Below are 11,302 nucleotides of genomic sequence, written 5' to 3'. Positions count from 1 at the left end.
GAATGAGCGTCTCTCCAAGCCACGTCTAATACAAACCTACACAAACAACAATACAATGTTTACAATTATATATATAATTCTAAAAAAATATATCCTCGGACACCAACAGAGACACAACCAAGTGTGGGTGGCCAACAGTAGCTGATGGGGGCCGACAGCGACTCCCGGGCCGACATCGGCCGCCTAGGGCACCGACGACCGCCAACAGCATATAGGGGGTCGAGAGACGCCCACCTTGATCGGCAGGGGACCAACCACGGCTGGATCAGGTGCCCCGCGCCTACCATGCAAGAACAACCGTCGCGACCAGGAACATCTGTTGACGGCAGCAGGAGACCGACAGCGACCCCCCTAGGTGTCACAAGAGGCGACAACCGGCCGCCAGGGGGTTGGCAATTGCAGCCTAGGAACTTGTGACGCTGTTGGTCGCGACGGTGGTTGTTGCCGCCAGGGGGCGAGGGTGGTCAGTGGTCGCTGGTGGCCTAGGCGGCAGCTGTCGGCCCCTGGCGGCAGCTGGTGACCCCTTGGTGATGCTAGCGCCCGGTCGCTACCATGAAAGAGCAGCCGCCACAACCAGGCAGCGACCGACGCAGTGCGACCGGTATGCTGGAGAAGAGAGGGAGAGAAAATGAACTTTACCTGCGAGATCGTGTTTGGTAGGGATGGAGAAGCCTATCGTGAAAGATCAGTCGCCGCGACCTAGCAGCGGCCAGCGCAGGTGTGCTCGGTATGTTGGAGAAGAGAGGGAGTGAAAACAAACCTTACCTGCCAAAGATCGTGTAACGACCCGCCTTCTACTACTAGGCTGTAAGGCCGGTCGCTACAATTATGCTAAACTATACTGTGCGGAAAGCTGGGCTAATTGAAATTTTACTCTACTAAGGATGGATACAACTGATAAGAAAGGTCTAAAGACCTTCTTTGCTGGTGTACACATGCTAAGGAGGGGAAACTGAACATCCCAACTGAGCTAGGGACTAGAAACTAAACTTCCCAACTACCTACAGACCTGCCGATCGATCCACAGATCGATCGGAGCTATGGTCATTCGGTTCCGCGACAGATCGCGTCCGGATCGATCGGCGGACCGATCCAGTATGTCTGGATCGGCCGATCGACCGATCCGTGCACCAAACTCTCTGCGAACGCTATCAGATCGGTCGGTGGCCGATCCGGAGGATCAGAGATAATCAGATCTGTTCGATCGGTGGCCGACCGATCCAGCATCGCCAGCCCCGATCGGTCCGAGACCGATCGAGTTCGATTCGCCGAACTCGATTTCAGCACTTTGGCGTGCCAAAACCTCACAAAACAATTCTAACAAGGCTAGGAAACACTCTAACAATGGCGACTAACATTCTCACATCATAAGAGAATGATTCTAAGCATAATAGAGTGCATAGCTAACTAATTCATAGTGATTAACAACTAGAGTGCAAATAACAAAATACTGTAAAGTTCTGATACTTAAACAAAACTTGCTAAAATCCCTTAGAATCTTTTATTCCAGTTCCTGCCACACACATCTCGATCTGCATTGACCTCCAGCCTCCACTGCTAGTCCATTTTCCTTTTACCTGTATCTGCAGTATAAGGAAAATAGTATCTGTAAGCTAAAAAGCTTAGTAAGAAACCATCTACCTCACAAAAACATGCAACGATGCAAATATGATTTTAAATCATGCTGTTTAAAACATATGCTGGATATACTGAATAAACTAAGCATGGCATGACATATAAGCATACAATCATGGCATATCTAAAGCTAAACATAAAGTCATCATGCATATTCACAAGGAAAAAGTAAGCTGATACTAAGAACTGAGCTACGCTAATACTGATCTACTGCTAGAACTGTACTGAATTCACGAACTAATTTCTGAAAGGTTGAAAACCATATACATATAGTAAGTGAAAATACTAAACATGCTGCTGATAGGCCCGGCAACTGTACGTGCTATGCGCGCATCTCTAACTAGACCCGGGGTTGCAAGTCCCGAATTTAAAAGAGCTACTAGGTTATCTAAACCTAGGGACCGACTATGGGAGCCCAGCCCAATGGATATCTAATCCAGTACAGTGCCAACTGAAAAGTAAAATACTGAGTATAGCTAAACTGTTCTAAATTGCTGTTTCTAGGTTATCTGAACCTAGAGCTAGGTTGTCTGAACGTAGAGGCGACTGTGAGAGCCTACCCATTGGACTGTAGTCCCATATAAGCTAGAATAACTGATCTACTAATTTAGATGCTTCTAATGCATTCAACTGTGCTAATAAAAATGCCTAAGTTGCATTCTTTTCTAAGCTGGTTATTTAATCGAACACCTAGTGTGCTTTAACTCCCCTCTCTATGTAACGACCACCCTTCTTACTACTACTACTACTCTCTAAGAGTGACCGTTACTTATCTACTAACTCTACTTAACCGATTTATTAAAAATCCTCGAAGAAACCCTACCGAAAAATTTCGACAGAATCTCCCCTGTACCGGTAACCATAATCATTAATACATGACATAATATACACAGCCACAAGCGGCTGGAACACATATCAATCAACCACGCAGTATAATAAATCCAAAATAAAGGAAACAATACCACAACTCATCACACCATATCACAATTCTTCTACTATGTCCTAATCACATCAAAATAATAAATGTTATCTCAAATACTCCTAACATAGCAAAAGACAATGGAGACTAAAATAAAACTTCTTTCCTAGTCCCAAGGCTTCCATAGTCCTGGCATCACACATCCTTCAAACACCTCCTTGTCGCCTTCCTTTCTATATCTTTTCCTTTCCTGTATCTGCAGTAAGAGGAAGTGCAGTCTATAAGCAAAATTTGCTTAGTAAGCGCTATCTAACTCACAAAATCTCGATATGCATGTATATAAATAAAAACATGCTAAAACTGAATGCTAACATGTAAAGCTACTCATGCTCATACATAGCAAAGGAATCATACTAACTGAAATACTAAACATGTATAGCTAATCATGCTCATAAATAGCAAAGAACAGTAAACTAACTCATGCTCTTCTATTAGTAAAGAAACATACTGAAAGGTTAAACATGTAAGGCAAGTCTATACTATCATGCTTGCATAAAGAACTTAACTTACTGAATTCTAAACACCTTCTGTATCTTATTTCACTTGCTTAAAGCCTTATTCTTTAATACTTGTAAACTTTTGTAAACACATTGTCTTATTAGTTCAAAAGCTTATACTTTTAATACTTCAAAATAATAATCAACTTCTTCTTGGGCCCGACAACTGTACCTGCTTTTACTTTTGTAACGACCCGATCCATTTGGCGACCCTCAGGTCGTCGACCGTCGACCGTCGGCCGTGCCGTTACTACTAGGTTATCTGAACCTAGGGACGACTATGAGAGCCCAACCCAAGGACAACTGAGAGTCCAGTACAGTGCCACTGATAAAAGTAAAATACTTGTTATCTTTTAATACTTCTAATATATAATGCCTTGGCATTTTAATAAGCACCTTGTGTGCCAAAATCCCTAAAGTCTTGACTTTGGGATCTACTTAAGCCTTGACTTTTTTCTTTCTTTTCTTTATCTTTCTTATACTTTTCTTAAACCCAAAATACTGTTAGGGTATCTTTCGTATGCATCTATGAATGAAACTAACTATGTAACACATAACCATGCATAGAATATAAAAGAAATCTGCACATACAATACTTATCAAAAATTTGCATAAACGCTTAACAGAAATCTGCATACTAGCTTGATAAAAATCTGCATAATAGCTTAACAGAAATCTGCATACTAGCTTAACAAAATCTGCACTTGCTTAATAGAAATTCTGCAATGAAACTTAACAAAAGAAACATATTCTGGCTAGTACAGATTTTCATCGTCTCTCAAACTTCCTTTCCATAATATGACTAATACACAGCTTATCTGGAATTCACTCAATAAAGATATTATAACTCGTAATCCATTTAAAATTCCAGAATCAGCCAAGCACAGATGTTATCCATATACTTGAATGGAAGTAGCAATACTAAACCTCAAACTCAGATTCAACATAAGCAATTTATCTAAACCTCATGCTCAGATTTATTGTAAGCAAATTATCTAAACCTCATGCTTAGATTTAACATAAGCAAATTATCTAAACCTCATGTTCAGAACCTCAAATCTGTATACTCAATAAGCTGCTGGAAGATCTAACTAGATACGAACTAAGGCTGTCCATGGAAACATCTCTACACTTATACATATCAGTATACACTCTAAACTTATACATATCGGCAGGGGCTAAAATGCATAAAGCTACAGACATTTGGCTTTTTCTTTATCAAGGTTATAGTGGTAGCATTTACCTCATCGACCCTCAACCCCATCAAGCAATAAAAGGGTAGCTATTCATCATCTGTTGAACCTCACTATTAGCCATATGTAATATAGAATTCAAACACTCACATGTTACATCTTCTACAACCATTCAAATGCCCATAAATCATCCTTCCTATTCATTCATCTTTCCTTAGTTCTGTTCAGTAATTTAAACTGATCAAAGGAATGAAATCTCATCCAAGTTCAATCCAACAATACCATAGTACAAGCTCCAAAACGTAAATCAAAATCAAAAAATTTCCAAATCTGTTTTGAATTTAGATCTGCTAATTCACAACACAAATTCTCACCTTAACATCTAGCATCCCATGCTTAACTAGAATGGAGGTTAACTAATATTTGACAACTAAAATATGATAATGATGTAGGCCTTGTAAATCTATTATATGCTAATCGGCAATGCCATCAAGACTCCACATCCAAATTTACTGCATTGCATTATCACAAAGCATGAAACTAAGTAGTATAAAATCCGATCAAACTAAGTAGTATAAAATCCGATCAAAAGCACCAAAAATGCAACAATGCGAGACATGATGCAAGCAACCTCGACCTGAAATCTAAAATTCTGAATTCGTTGTTCAAAACTTTCGGGAACAAGGAAAAGAACAAGGGATAAACCTCGGAGCTATCCTACTGCAGGTGAGTAGCAACTTACCTTGCGTTCTTATACCCTCTACTGAAGGAGGAAAGGGCTTCTAGGGTTGCTGAGATGCTTGAGTTCCTGACCTCTTCTTGTGCCTATGCGTCCACCTCGCCGAGAGGATCGTGAAGAAGCGAAAAGCTCTCGGATTGAACCCTCGCCGGCCGCCGGAAACACCCCAGCTTCCTGCTGCGGTTTCGCCCGAGAGAGATCGACGCCGTCGCGAGAAGAGAAGAGATGAGAAGAAATTTGTCTCGGAAAGAAAAATAAGCCCTCTTTTATAACTAGGGGTTTTTTTTTATTAAATACTATACCCTAAATATTTGTCGCTGCATATCTGATTAGCATCAACCGCTGGCGCAGTTGGTTGGCTGCGTTTTGCTTAAGGCCCGGCTCGTGGGTTCGAATCTCGGCTGCAACCATTTTATTTCGTATTTATTCTCTATTTCCTAACTACTGCTCAAATAGAATATTTCTCCTTCTTTAATAAGAAACGCCCGCTGGAAGAGTTGGTTGGCTGTGTTTAACCGAAACCTCTGGTCACGGTTTCGAAACCTCAGCCGAGCGTTTAATTTCCCTTTTATTTTAAATGTTCTTAACTACTGCTTAAATGTATTTCGTCCCATATATGTTTACAAAATGGTTGTAGACCAGTTGGTTGGCTGAGCTCGATAAAAACCTGATTCAGGTTCGAAGTCCTGGGTTCAAAACCTGGCTTCAACATATATATTTATTATTATTATTTTTTTATTTTTTAAACTTCTTCCTCTTGGTAAAAATACCAAACGAACTCCAAAATTACGTAAAAATATTCTAAAAATTTCTAAAAATCTCTAAAAATCTCTAGAATATTTCTATAGCATTTCAAAATATTTTTGAATTATTTTTGGAGCTCAAAATGAGAAAATTTGGGTCGTTACACTCTATTAGGGAGACTACCTTTAGGCACCCAACAGCATCTAAACCTCCAACTGAAGGAGAAAAGACGTGTCCGACCCATCTAAAGGTACTCACTAAATCCTTAAACCTGCGAGGAGGGTTAAATACACTCTATGTGTCGAAAACATACGCATATAACTAAACTAATGCACAGAAAATCAAACGGTAGCTATTATACTACAGGTGAGGGGTTTCTTACCTCCGGTTCGTAATTTCTTACGATTCTATTCGCTAGAATTCCGGTGGAGATGATCTTCTCGACGATCCGCTCACGTCTTCACGTTCCTCTCGCGGAGAAGAACCTTTTTCGTGTTGGAGTCGTCGCCGGAAGATGTTCCCTTGACCCTGGGCTTGGTGCGCCGAGAGGAGGAGAGGAAAAGAGAAGGGGCGGCGTGAGGCTAGGGTGAGGAGAAATCACGGTGGAAACCAAAATAACTCTTCACCTAATTAATTTTCCTATTTATATTAAAGACTTAATTCGCCCAACTCCAATATAAATTTTATTGGTTCCCTTTCCTTTCAGCACGGCCCTGTTGGGTTCAATCGGTTACTAACATTATCCCTAAACCATAGGTCTCGGGTTCGATTCCCGCCTAAGCTATTTTGCGGTTCTATTTTTTTTGCTGCTTCTGCTACTCGGAAAATTCCGGAAAAATATTTAAAAATTCCAGAAAAATCGTAGAATATTTATAATGCAGTTTCGAGAATTTTCGAGCGTTACAGATCGTGCGCCCGAAAGGGATGGAGAAGCCTTCAAGCCGCCACCTCCAACGAGCTGAGAAGAGAAGAGGAGAAAAAGAATTAGGTCAGGGTAGGGATAGGGAATATTAGGGATTTTAGCGATAAATTTGAATTCATCACGAAATTCGTCCCAAATTTGGGACGAATTTCCAATTTCGTCCCAAAATTTAAGTTATACATTTAAAAATTGGAAGATGACCCTAGAGAGCTCAGAATGACACAAAACAATTTTCTATGAGTTTGTATCATTCTCTTGATCTTATTAATGAGGTCAAACATAATTTTTAACAAATATACTGATGATTATAAATTTTTTACCCCGAACGAGTAATAAATATTTGATTATTATTCCAAAAATTTATAAACGTCAGTATATTAGTTAAAAATTATGTTTGGGCCCATTAGTAAGATTAGGAGATCGATACAAACCCATAGAAACTTATTCCATTTCATTCTGAGATCTCTAGGGTTCTCTTCTAATTTTTAAAAGTATATCCCAAAAAAAAATTTGGGGCAAACGTGGAAATTCGTCCCAAATTAGGGACAAACTTCTGAGTTCGTCCCTAATTTGGGACAAATTTCTAAGTTCGTCGCAAACTTTAATTTTTTCAAAAATCAAAATAAATGTGTATAAAATGCAGAAAATAGACGTAGAGAGTTCGGAATCACATGAAACAAGTTCCTAGTATCGATCTCCTAATCACAATGATGATCTCAAACATTTTTTTCACGCAATATATTTATGTGAGTGATTTTTGGATATCAAAATCACTTAACCATTTTCAAACTCTAACTCTTTTTTCACCAAGTCTTGAGGTTTATAGACTCCATCTAATTATTATTACAATTAAAAAATTTTATTAGTTATTTGAGCCCATCATTGTAATCAGGAGATCGATACGAACCCATAAGAACTTGTTTTATATGATTCGGAGCTCTCTAGGTCCATATTTCACATTTTAAAGGCATTTTTTTTTATTTTTGAAACAATTAATTTTTGCAACGAACTTGTAAATTCATCCCAAATTAGGGACGAACTGAGAAGTTCATCCCAATTTTTTTTTTAAGTTATACTTTTAAAAATTGGAAGATGACCCTAGAGTGCTCAGAATGACACAAAACAAGTTTCTATGGGTTCGTATCGTTCTTCTGATCTTATTAATGGGGTCAACTATAAGTTTTAACAAATATATTGATGATTATAAATTTTTTACACCGAACGAGTAATAAATATTTGATTCTTATTCCAAAAATTTCTAAACATCAATATATTAGTTAAAAATTATGTTAGAGTCTATTAGCAAGATCAGGAGATCGATACGAACCCATAGAAACTTGTTTCATATCATTCCGTGCTATTTAGGGTCATCTTCCAATTTTTAAAAGTATAACTTAAAAAAAAATTGGAATGAACTTGAAAATTCATCCCAAATTAGGGACGAACTTCTGAGTTCGTCCCTAATTTGGGATGAATTTCCAAGTTCATCGCAAAATTTAATTTTTTTTAAAAATCAAAATAAATGCTTATAAAATGTGGAAGATGGACCTAAAGAGCTCGGAATCACATGAAACAAGTTTCTATGGGTTCGTATCGATCTCCAGATCACAATGATGACCTCAAACATTTTTTTTCATGCAATATATTTAGGTAAGTGAGTTTTGGATATCAAAATCACCTAATCATTTTCAAACTCTAACTCTTTTTCACCAAGTCTTAAAGTTTATAGACTCCATTTAATTATTATTATGATTAAAAATTTTTATTAGTTATTTGAGGCTATCATTGTGATTAGGAGATCGATACGAACCAATAGGAACTTGTTTCGTATGATTCGGAGCTCTCTAGGCCCATCTTCCACATTTTAAAGACATTTTTTAAAATTTTTGAAACAATTAATTTTTGCAATGAACTTGGAAATTTGTCCCAAATTAGGGACGAACTCAGAAGTTCATCCCTAATTTGGGATGAATTTCCAAGTTTGTCTCAATTTTTTTTAAGTTATACTTTTAAAAATTGGAAGATAACCCTCGAGAGCTCAAAATGATATGAAATAAGTTTTTATGGGTTTGTATCATTCTCCTAATCTTATAGTGGGGTCAAACATAAATTTTAACAAATATACTAACAATTATAAATTTTTTACCTTGAATGAGTAATAAATATTTGATTCTTGTTCCAAAAATTTATAAACGTTAGTGTATTGGTTAAAAATTATGTTTGAGCCCATTAGTAAGATTAGAAGATCGATACGAACCCATAGAAACTTGTTTCGTGTCATTCCGATCTCTCTAGGGTCATTTTCCAATTTTTAAAAGTCTAACCTAAAAAAATAAATTGGGACAACTTAGAAATTCGTCTAAAATTAGGGACGAACTCAGAAGTTCAACCCTAATTTGGGATAAATTTCCAAGTTCGTCGCAAAATTTATTTTTTTTCAAAAATTAAATTAAATGCGTATAAAATGTGGAAGGTGGATCTAGAGAGTTTGGAATCATATGAAACAAGTTTCTATGAGTTCGTATCGATCTCCTAATCACAATGATGCCCTCAAATAATTTTTTCACACAATATATTTAGGTGAGTGATTTTTGGATATCAAAATCACCTAACCATTTTCAAACTCAAACTCTTTTTCATCAAGTCTTAAGGTTTATAGACTCCATCTAATTATTATTATGATTAAAAATTTTTATTAGTTATTTAAGGCCAGCATTGTGATTAGGAGATTGATACGAACCCATAGGAACTTGTTTCATATAATTAAGAGCTCTCTAGGTCCATCTTCCACATTTTAAAGGTATTTATTTATTTTTGAAACAATTAATTTTTGCAATGAACTTGGAAATTTGTCCCAAATTGGGGACGCACTTCTGAGTTCGTCCCTAATTTGGGACGAATTTCCAAGTTTGTCCCAATTTTTTTTTTAAGTTATACTTTTAAAAATTAGAAGATTGCCCTAGAATGATCGAAATGACACGAAATAAGTTTTTATGGGTTCATATCATTCTCCTGGTCTTATTAATGGGGTTGAACATAATTTTTAACAAATATATTGATAATTATAAATTTTTTATCCTGAACGAGTAATAAATATTTGATTCTTGTTCCAAAAATTTATAAATGTCAGTGTATTGGTTAAAAATTATGTTTGAGCCCATTAGTAAGATCAGGAGACCGATATGAACCCATAGAAACTTATTTCATATCATTTCGAGTTCTGTAGGGTCATCTTCTAATTTTTAAAATTATAACCTAAAAAAAATTTGGGACGAATTTCCAAGTTCGTCGCAAAATTTATTTTTTTTATAAATCAAAATAAATGCGTATAAAATACGAAAGATGAACCTAAAGAGCTCGGAATCACATGAAACAAGTTCCTATGGGTTCGTATCAATCTTCTTATCACAATGATGGCCTCAAATATTTTTTTCACACAATATATTTAGGTGAGTGATTTTTGATATCAAAATCACCTAACCATTTTCAAACTCTAACTCTTTTTCACCAAGTCTTAAGGTTATAGACTTCATCTAATTATTATTATGATTAAAAAATTTTATTAGTTATTTGAGGTCATTATTGTGATCAGGAGATCAATACGAACCCATAGGAACTTGTTTCATATTATTCGGAGCTCTCTAGGTCCATCTTCCTCATTTTAAAGACATTTTTTATTTTTGAAACAATTAATTTTTGCAACGAACTTGGAAAGTCGTCCCAAATTAGGGACGAACTCAGAAGTTCATCCCTAATTTGGGACTGATCCCGTCCGCAAGTTGAAGAGACGGATGTTGGGGATGTGACGCTCCTGCTGACTTCCGATGGACTCAGCTCCCGCCTACAACACAAGCAGCGTCAGTGATGAGACAGGGAAGGGGTCCCCGATGATGGCCCTCCGACGCTCAAGTCAATCTCCAGTGAAGCAAGAAGTAGCAAAGAGAACTGTAGTGCAACAGTAGAAATCGCGAGAAAAGCATACCCCCGTCGATGCTTGGACCCCCTTTATATAGAGCCCCAGGAGAACGTGTGCACACTTCCCAAGATGAACACGCATCTCAAAGTTTTCCCTGAAAAGGCGTGTCAGTAAAGTGTCCCTGACACAGTACCTTAACTGGCCGAGCATATCTCTAAAGTGACAGTGTAAGCTTCCGGCGTACGATCTTCTGTCTAACCAAGCCGCCTGTCAGCGACACTAACTCCCAAAAGGATGTTGAAGGATATCCCGCTATGTATGTTGCTTGGCCAAGCGGAATGATCGCTCGATCGAAATTCTGCTATCCCTAAGTCCACTGTCGCGCCGAGTGGGAGAGTCGCACGACTGAAAGTCCATTGTCCACATGCTCGACGAGTAGCTCACTGTCTGCATGCCTAGTTGATGTCGAGTTTGCTGTTAGGCTGAGCGGGGAGCCGCTCGACTCAACTTCTGTGTGTTCCTTGAGCGTCGGTTTGATTGCTCATTATGCCCAAGACGATGGGCATGTGCTCAACCCCCAATTGGCGCATAACTCGCCCGACCAGCCAACAACATCCACCCGTTGATCATCTTGACTTTGACCTCCACCGTGGCAATAGGGTGGAGCCCCACCTAAT

The sequence above is a fragment of the Zingiber officinale genome, chromosome 6A (genome assembly GCF_018446385.1).
Source record: "Zingiber officinale cultivar Zhangliang chromosome 6A, Zo_v1.1, whole genome shotgun sequence".
Taxonomy (NCBI): Eukaryota; Viridiplantae; Streptophyta; class Magnoliopsida; order Zingiberales; family Zingiberaceae; genus Zingiber; species Zingiber officinale.
Note: the sequence above shows the minus strand (reverse complement) of the source record.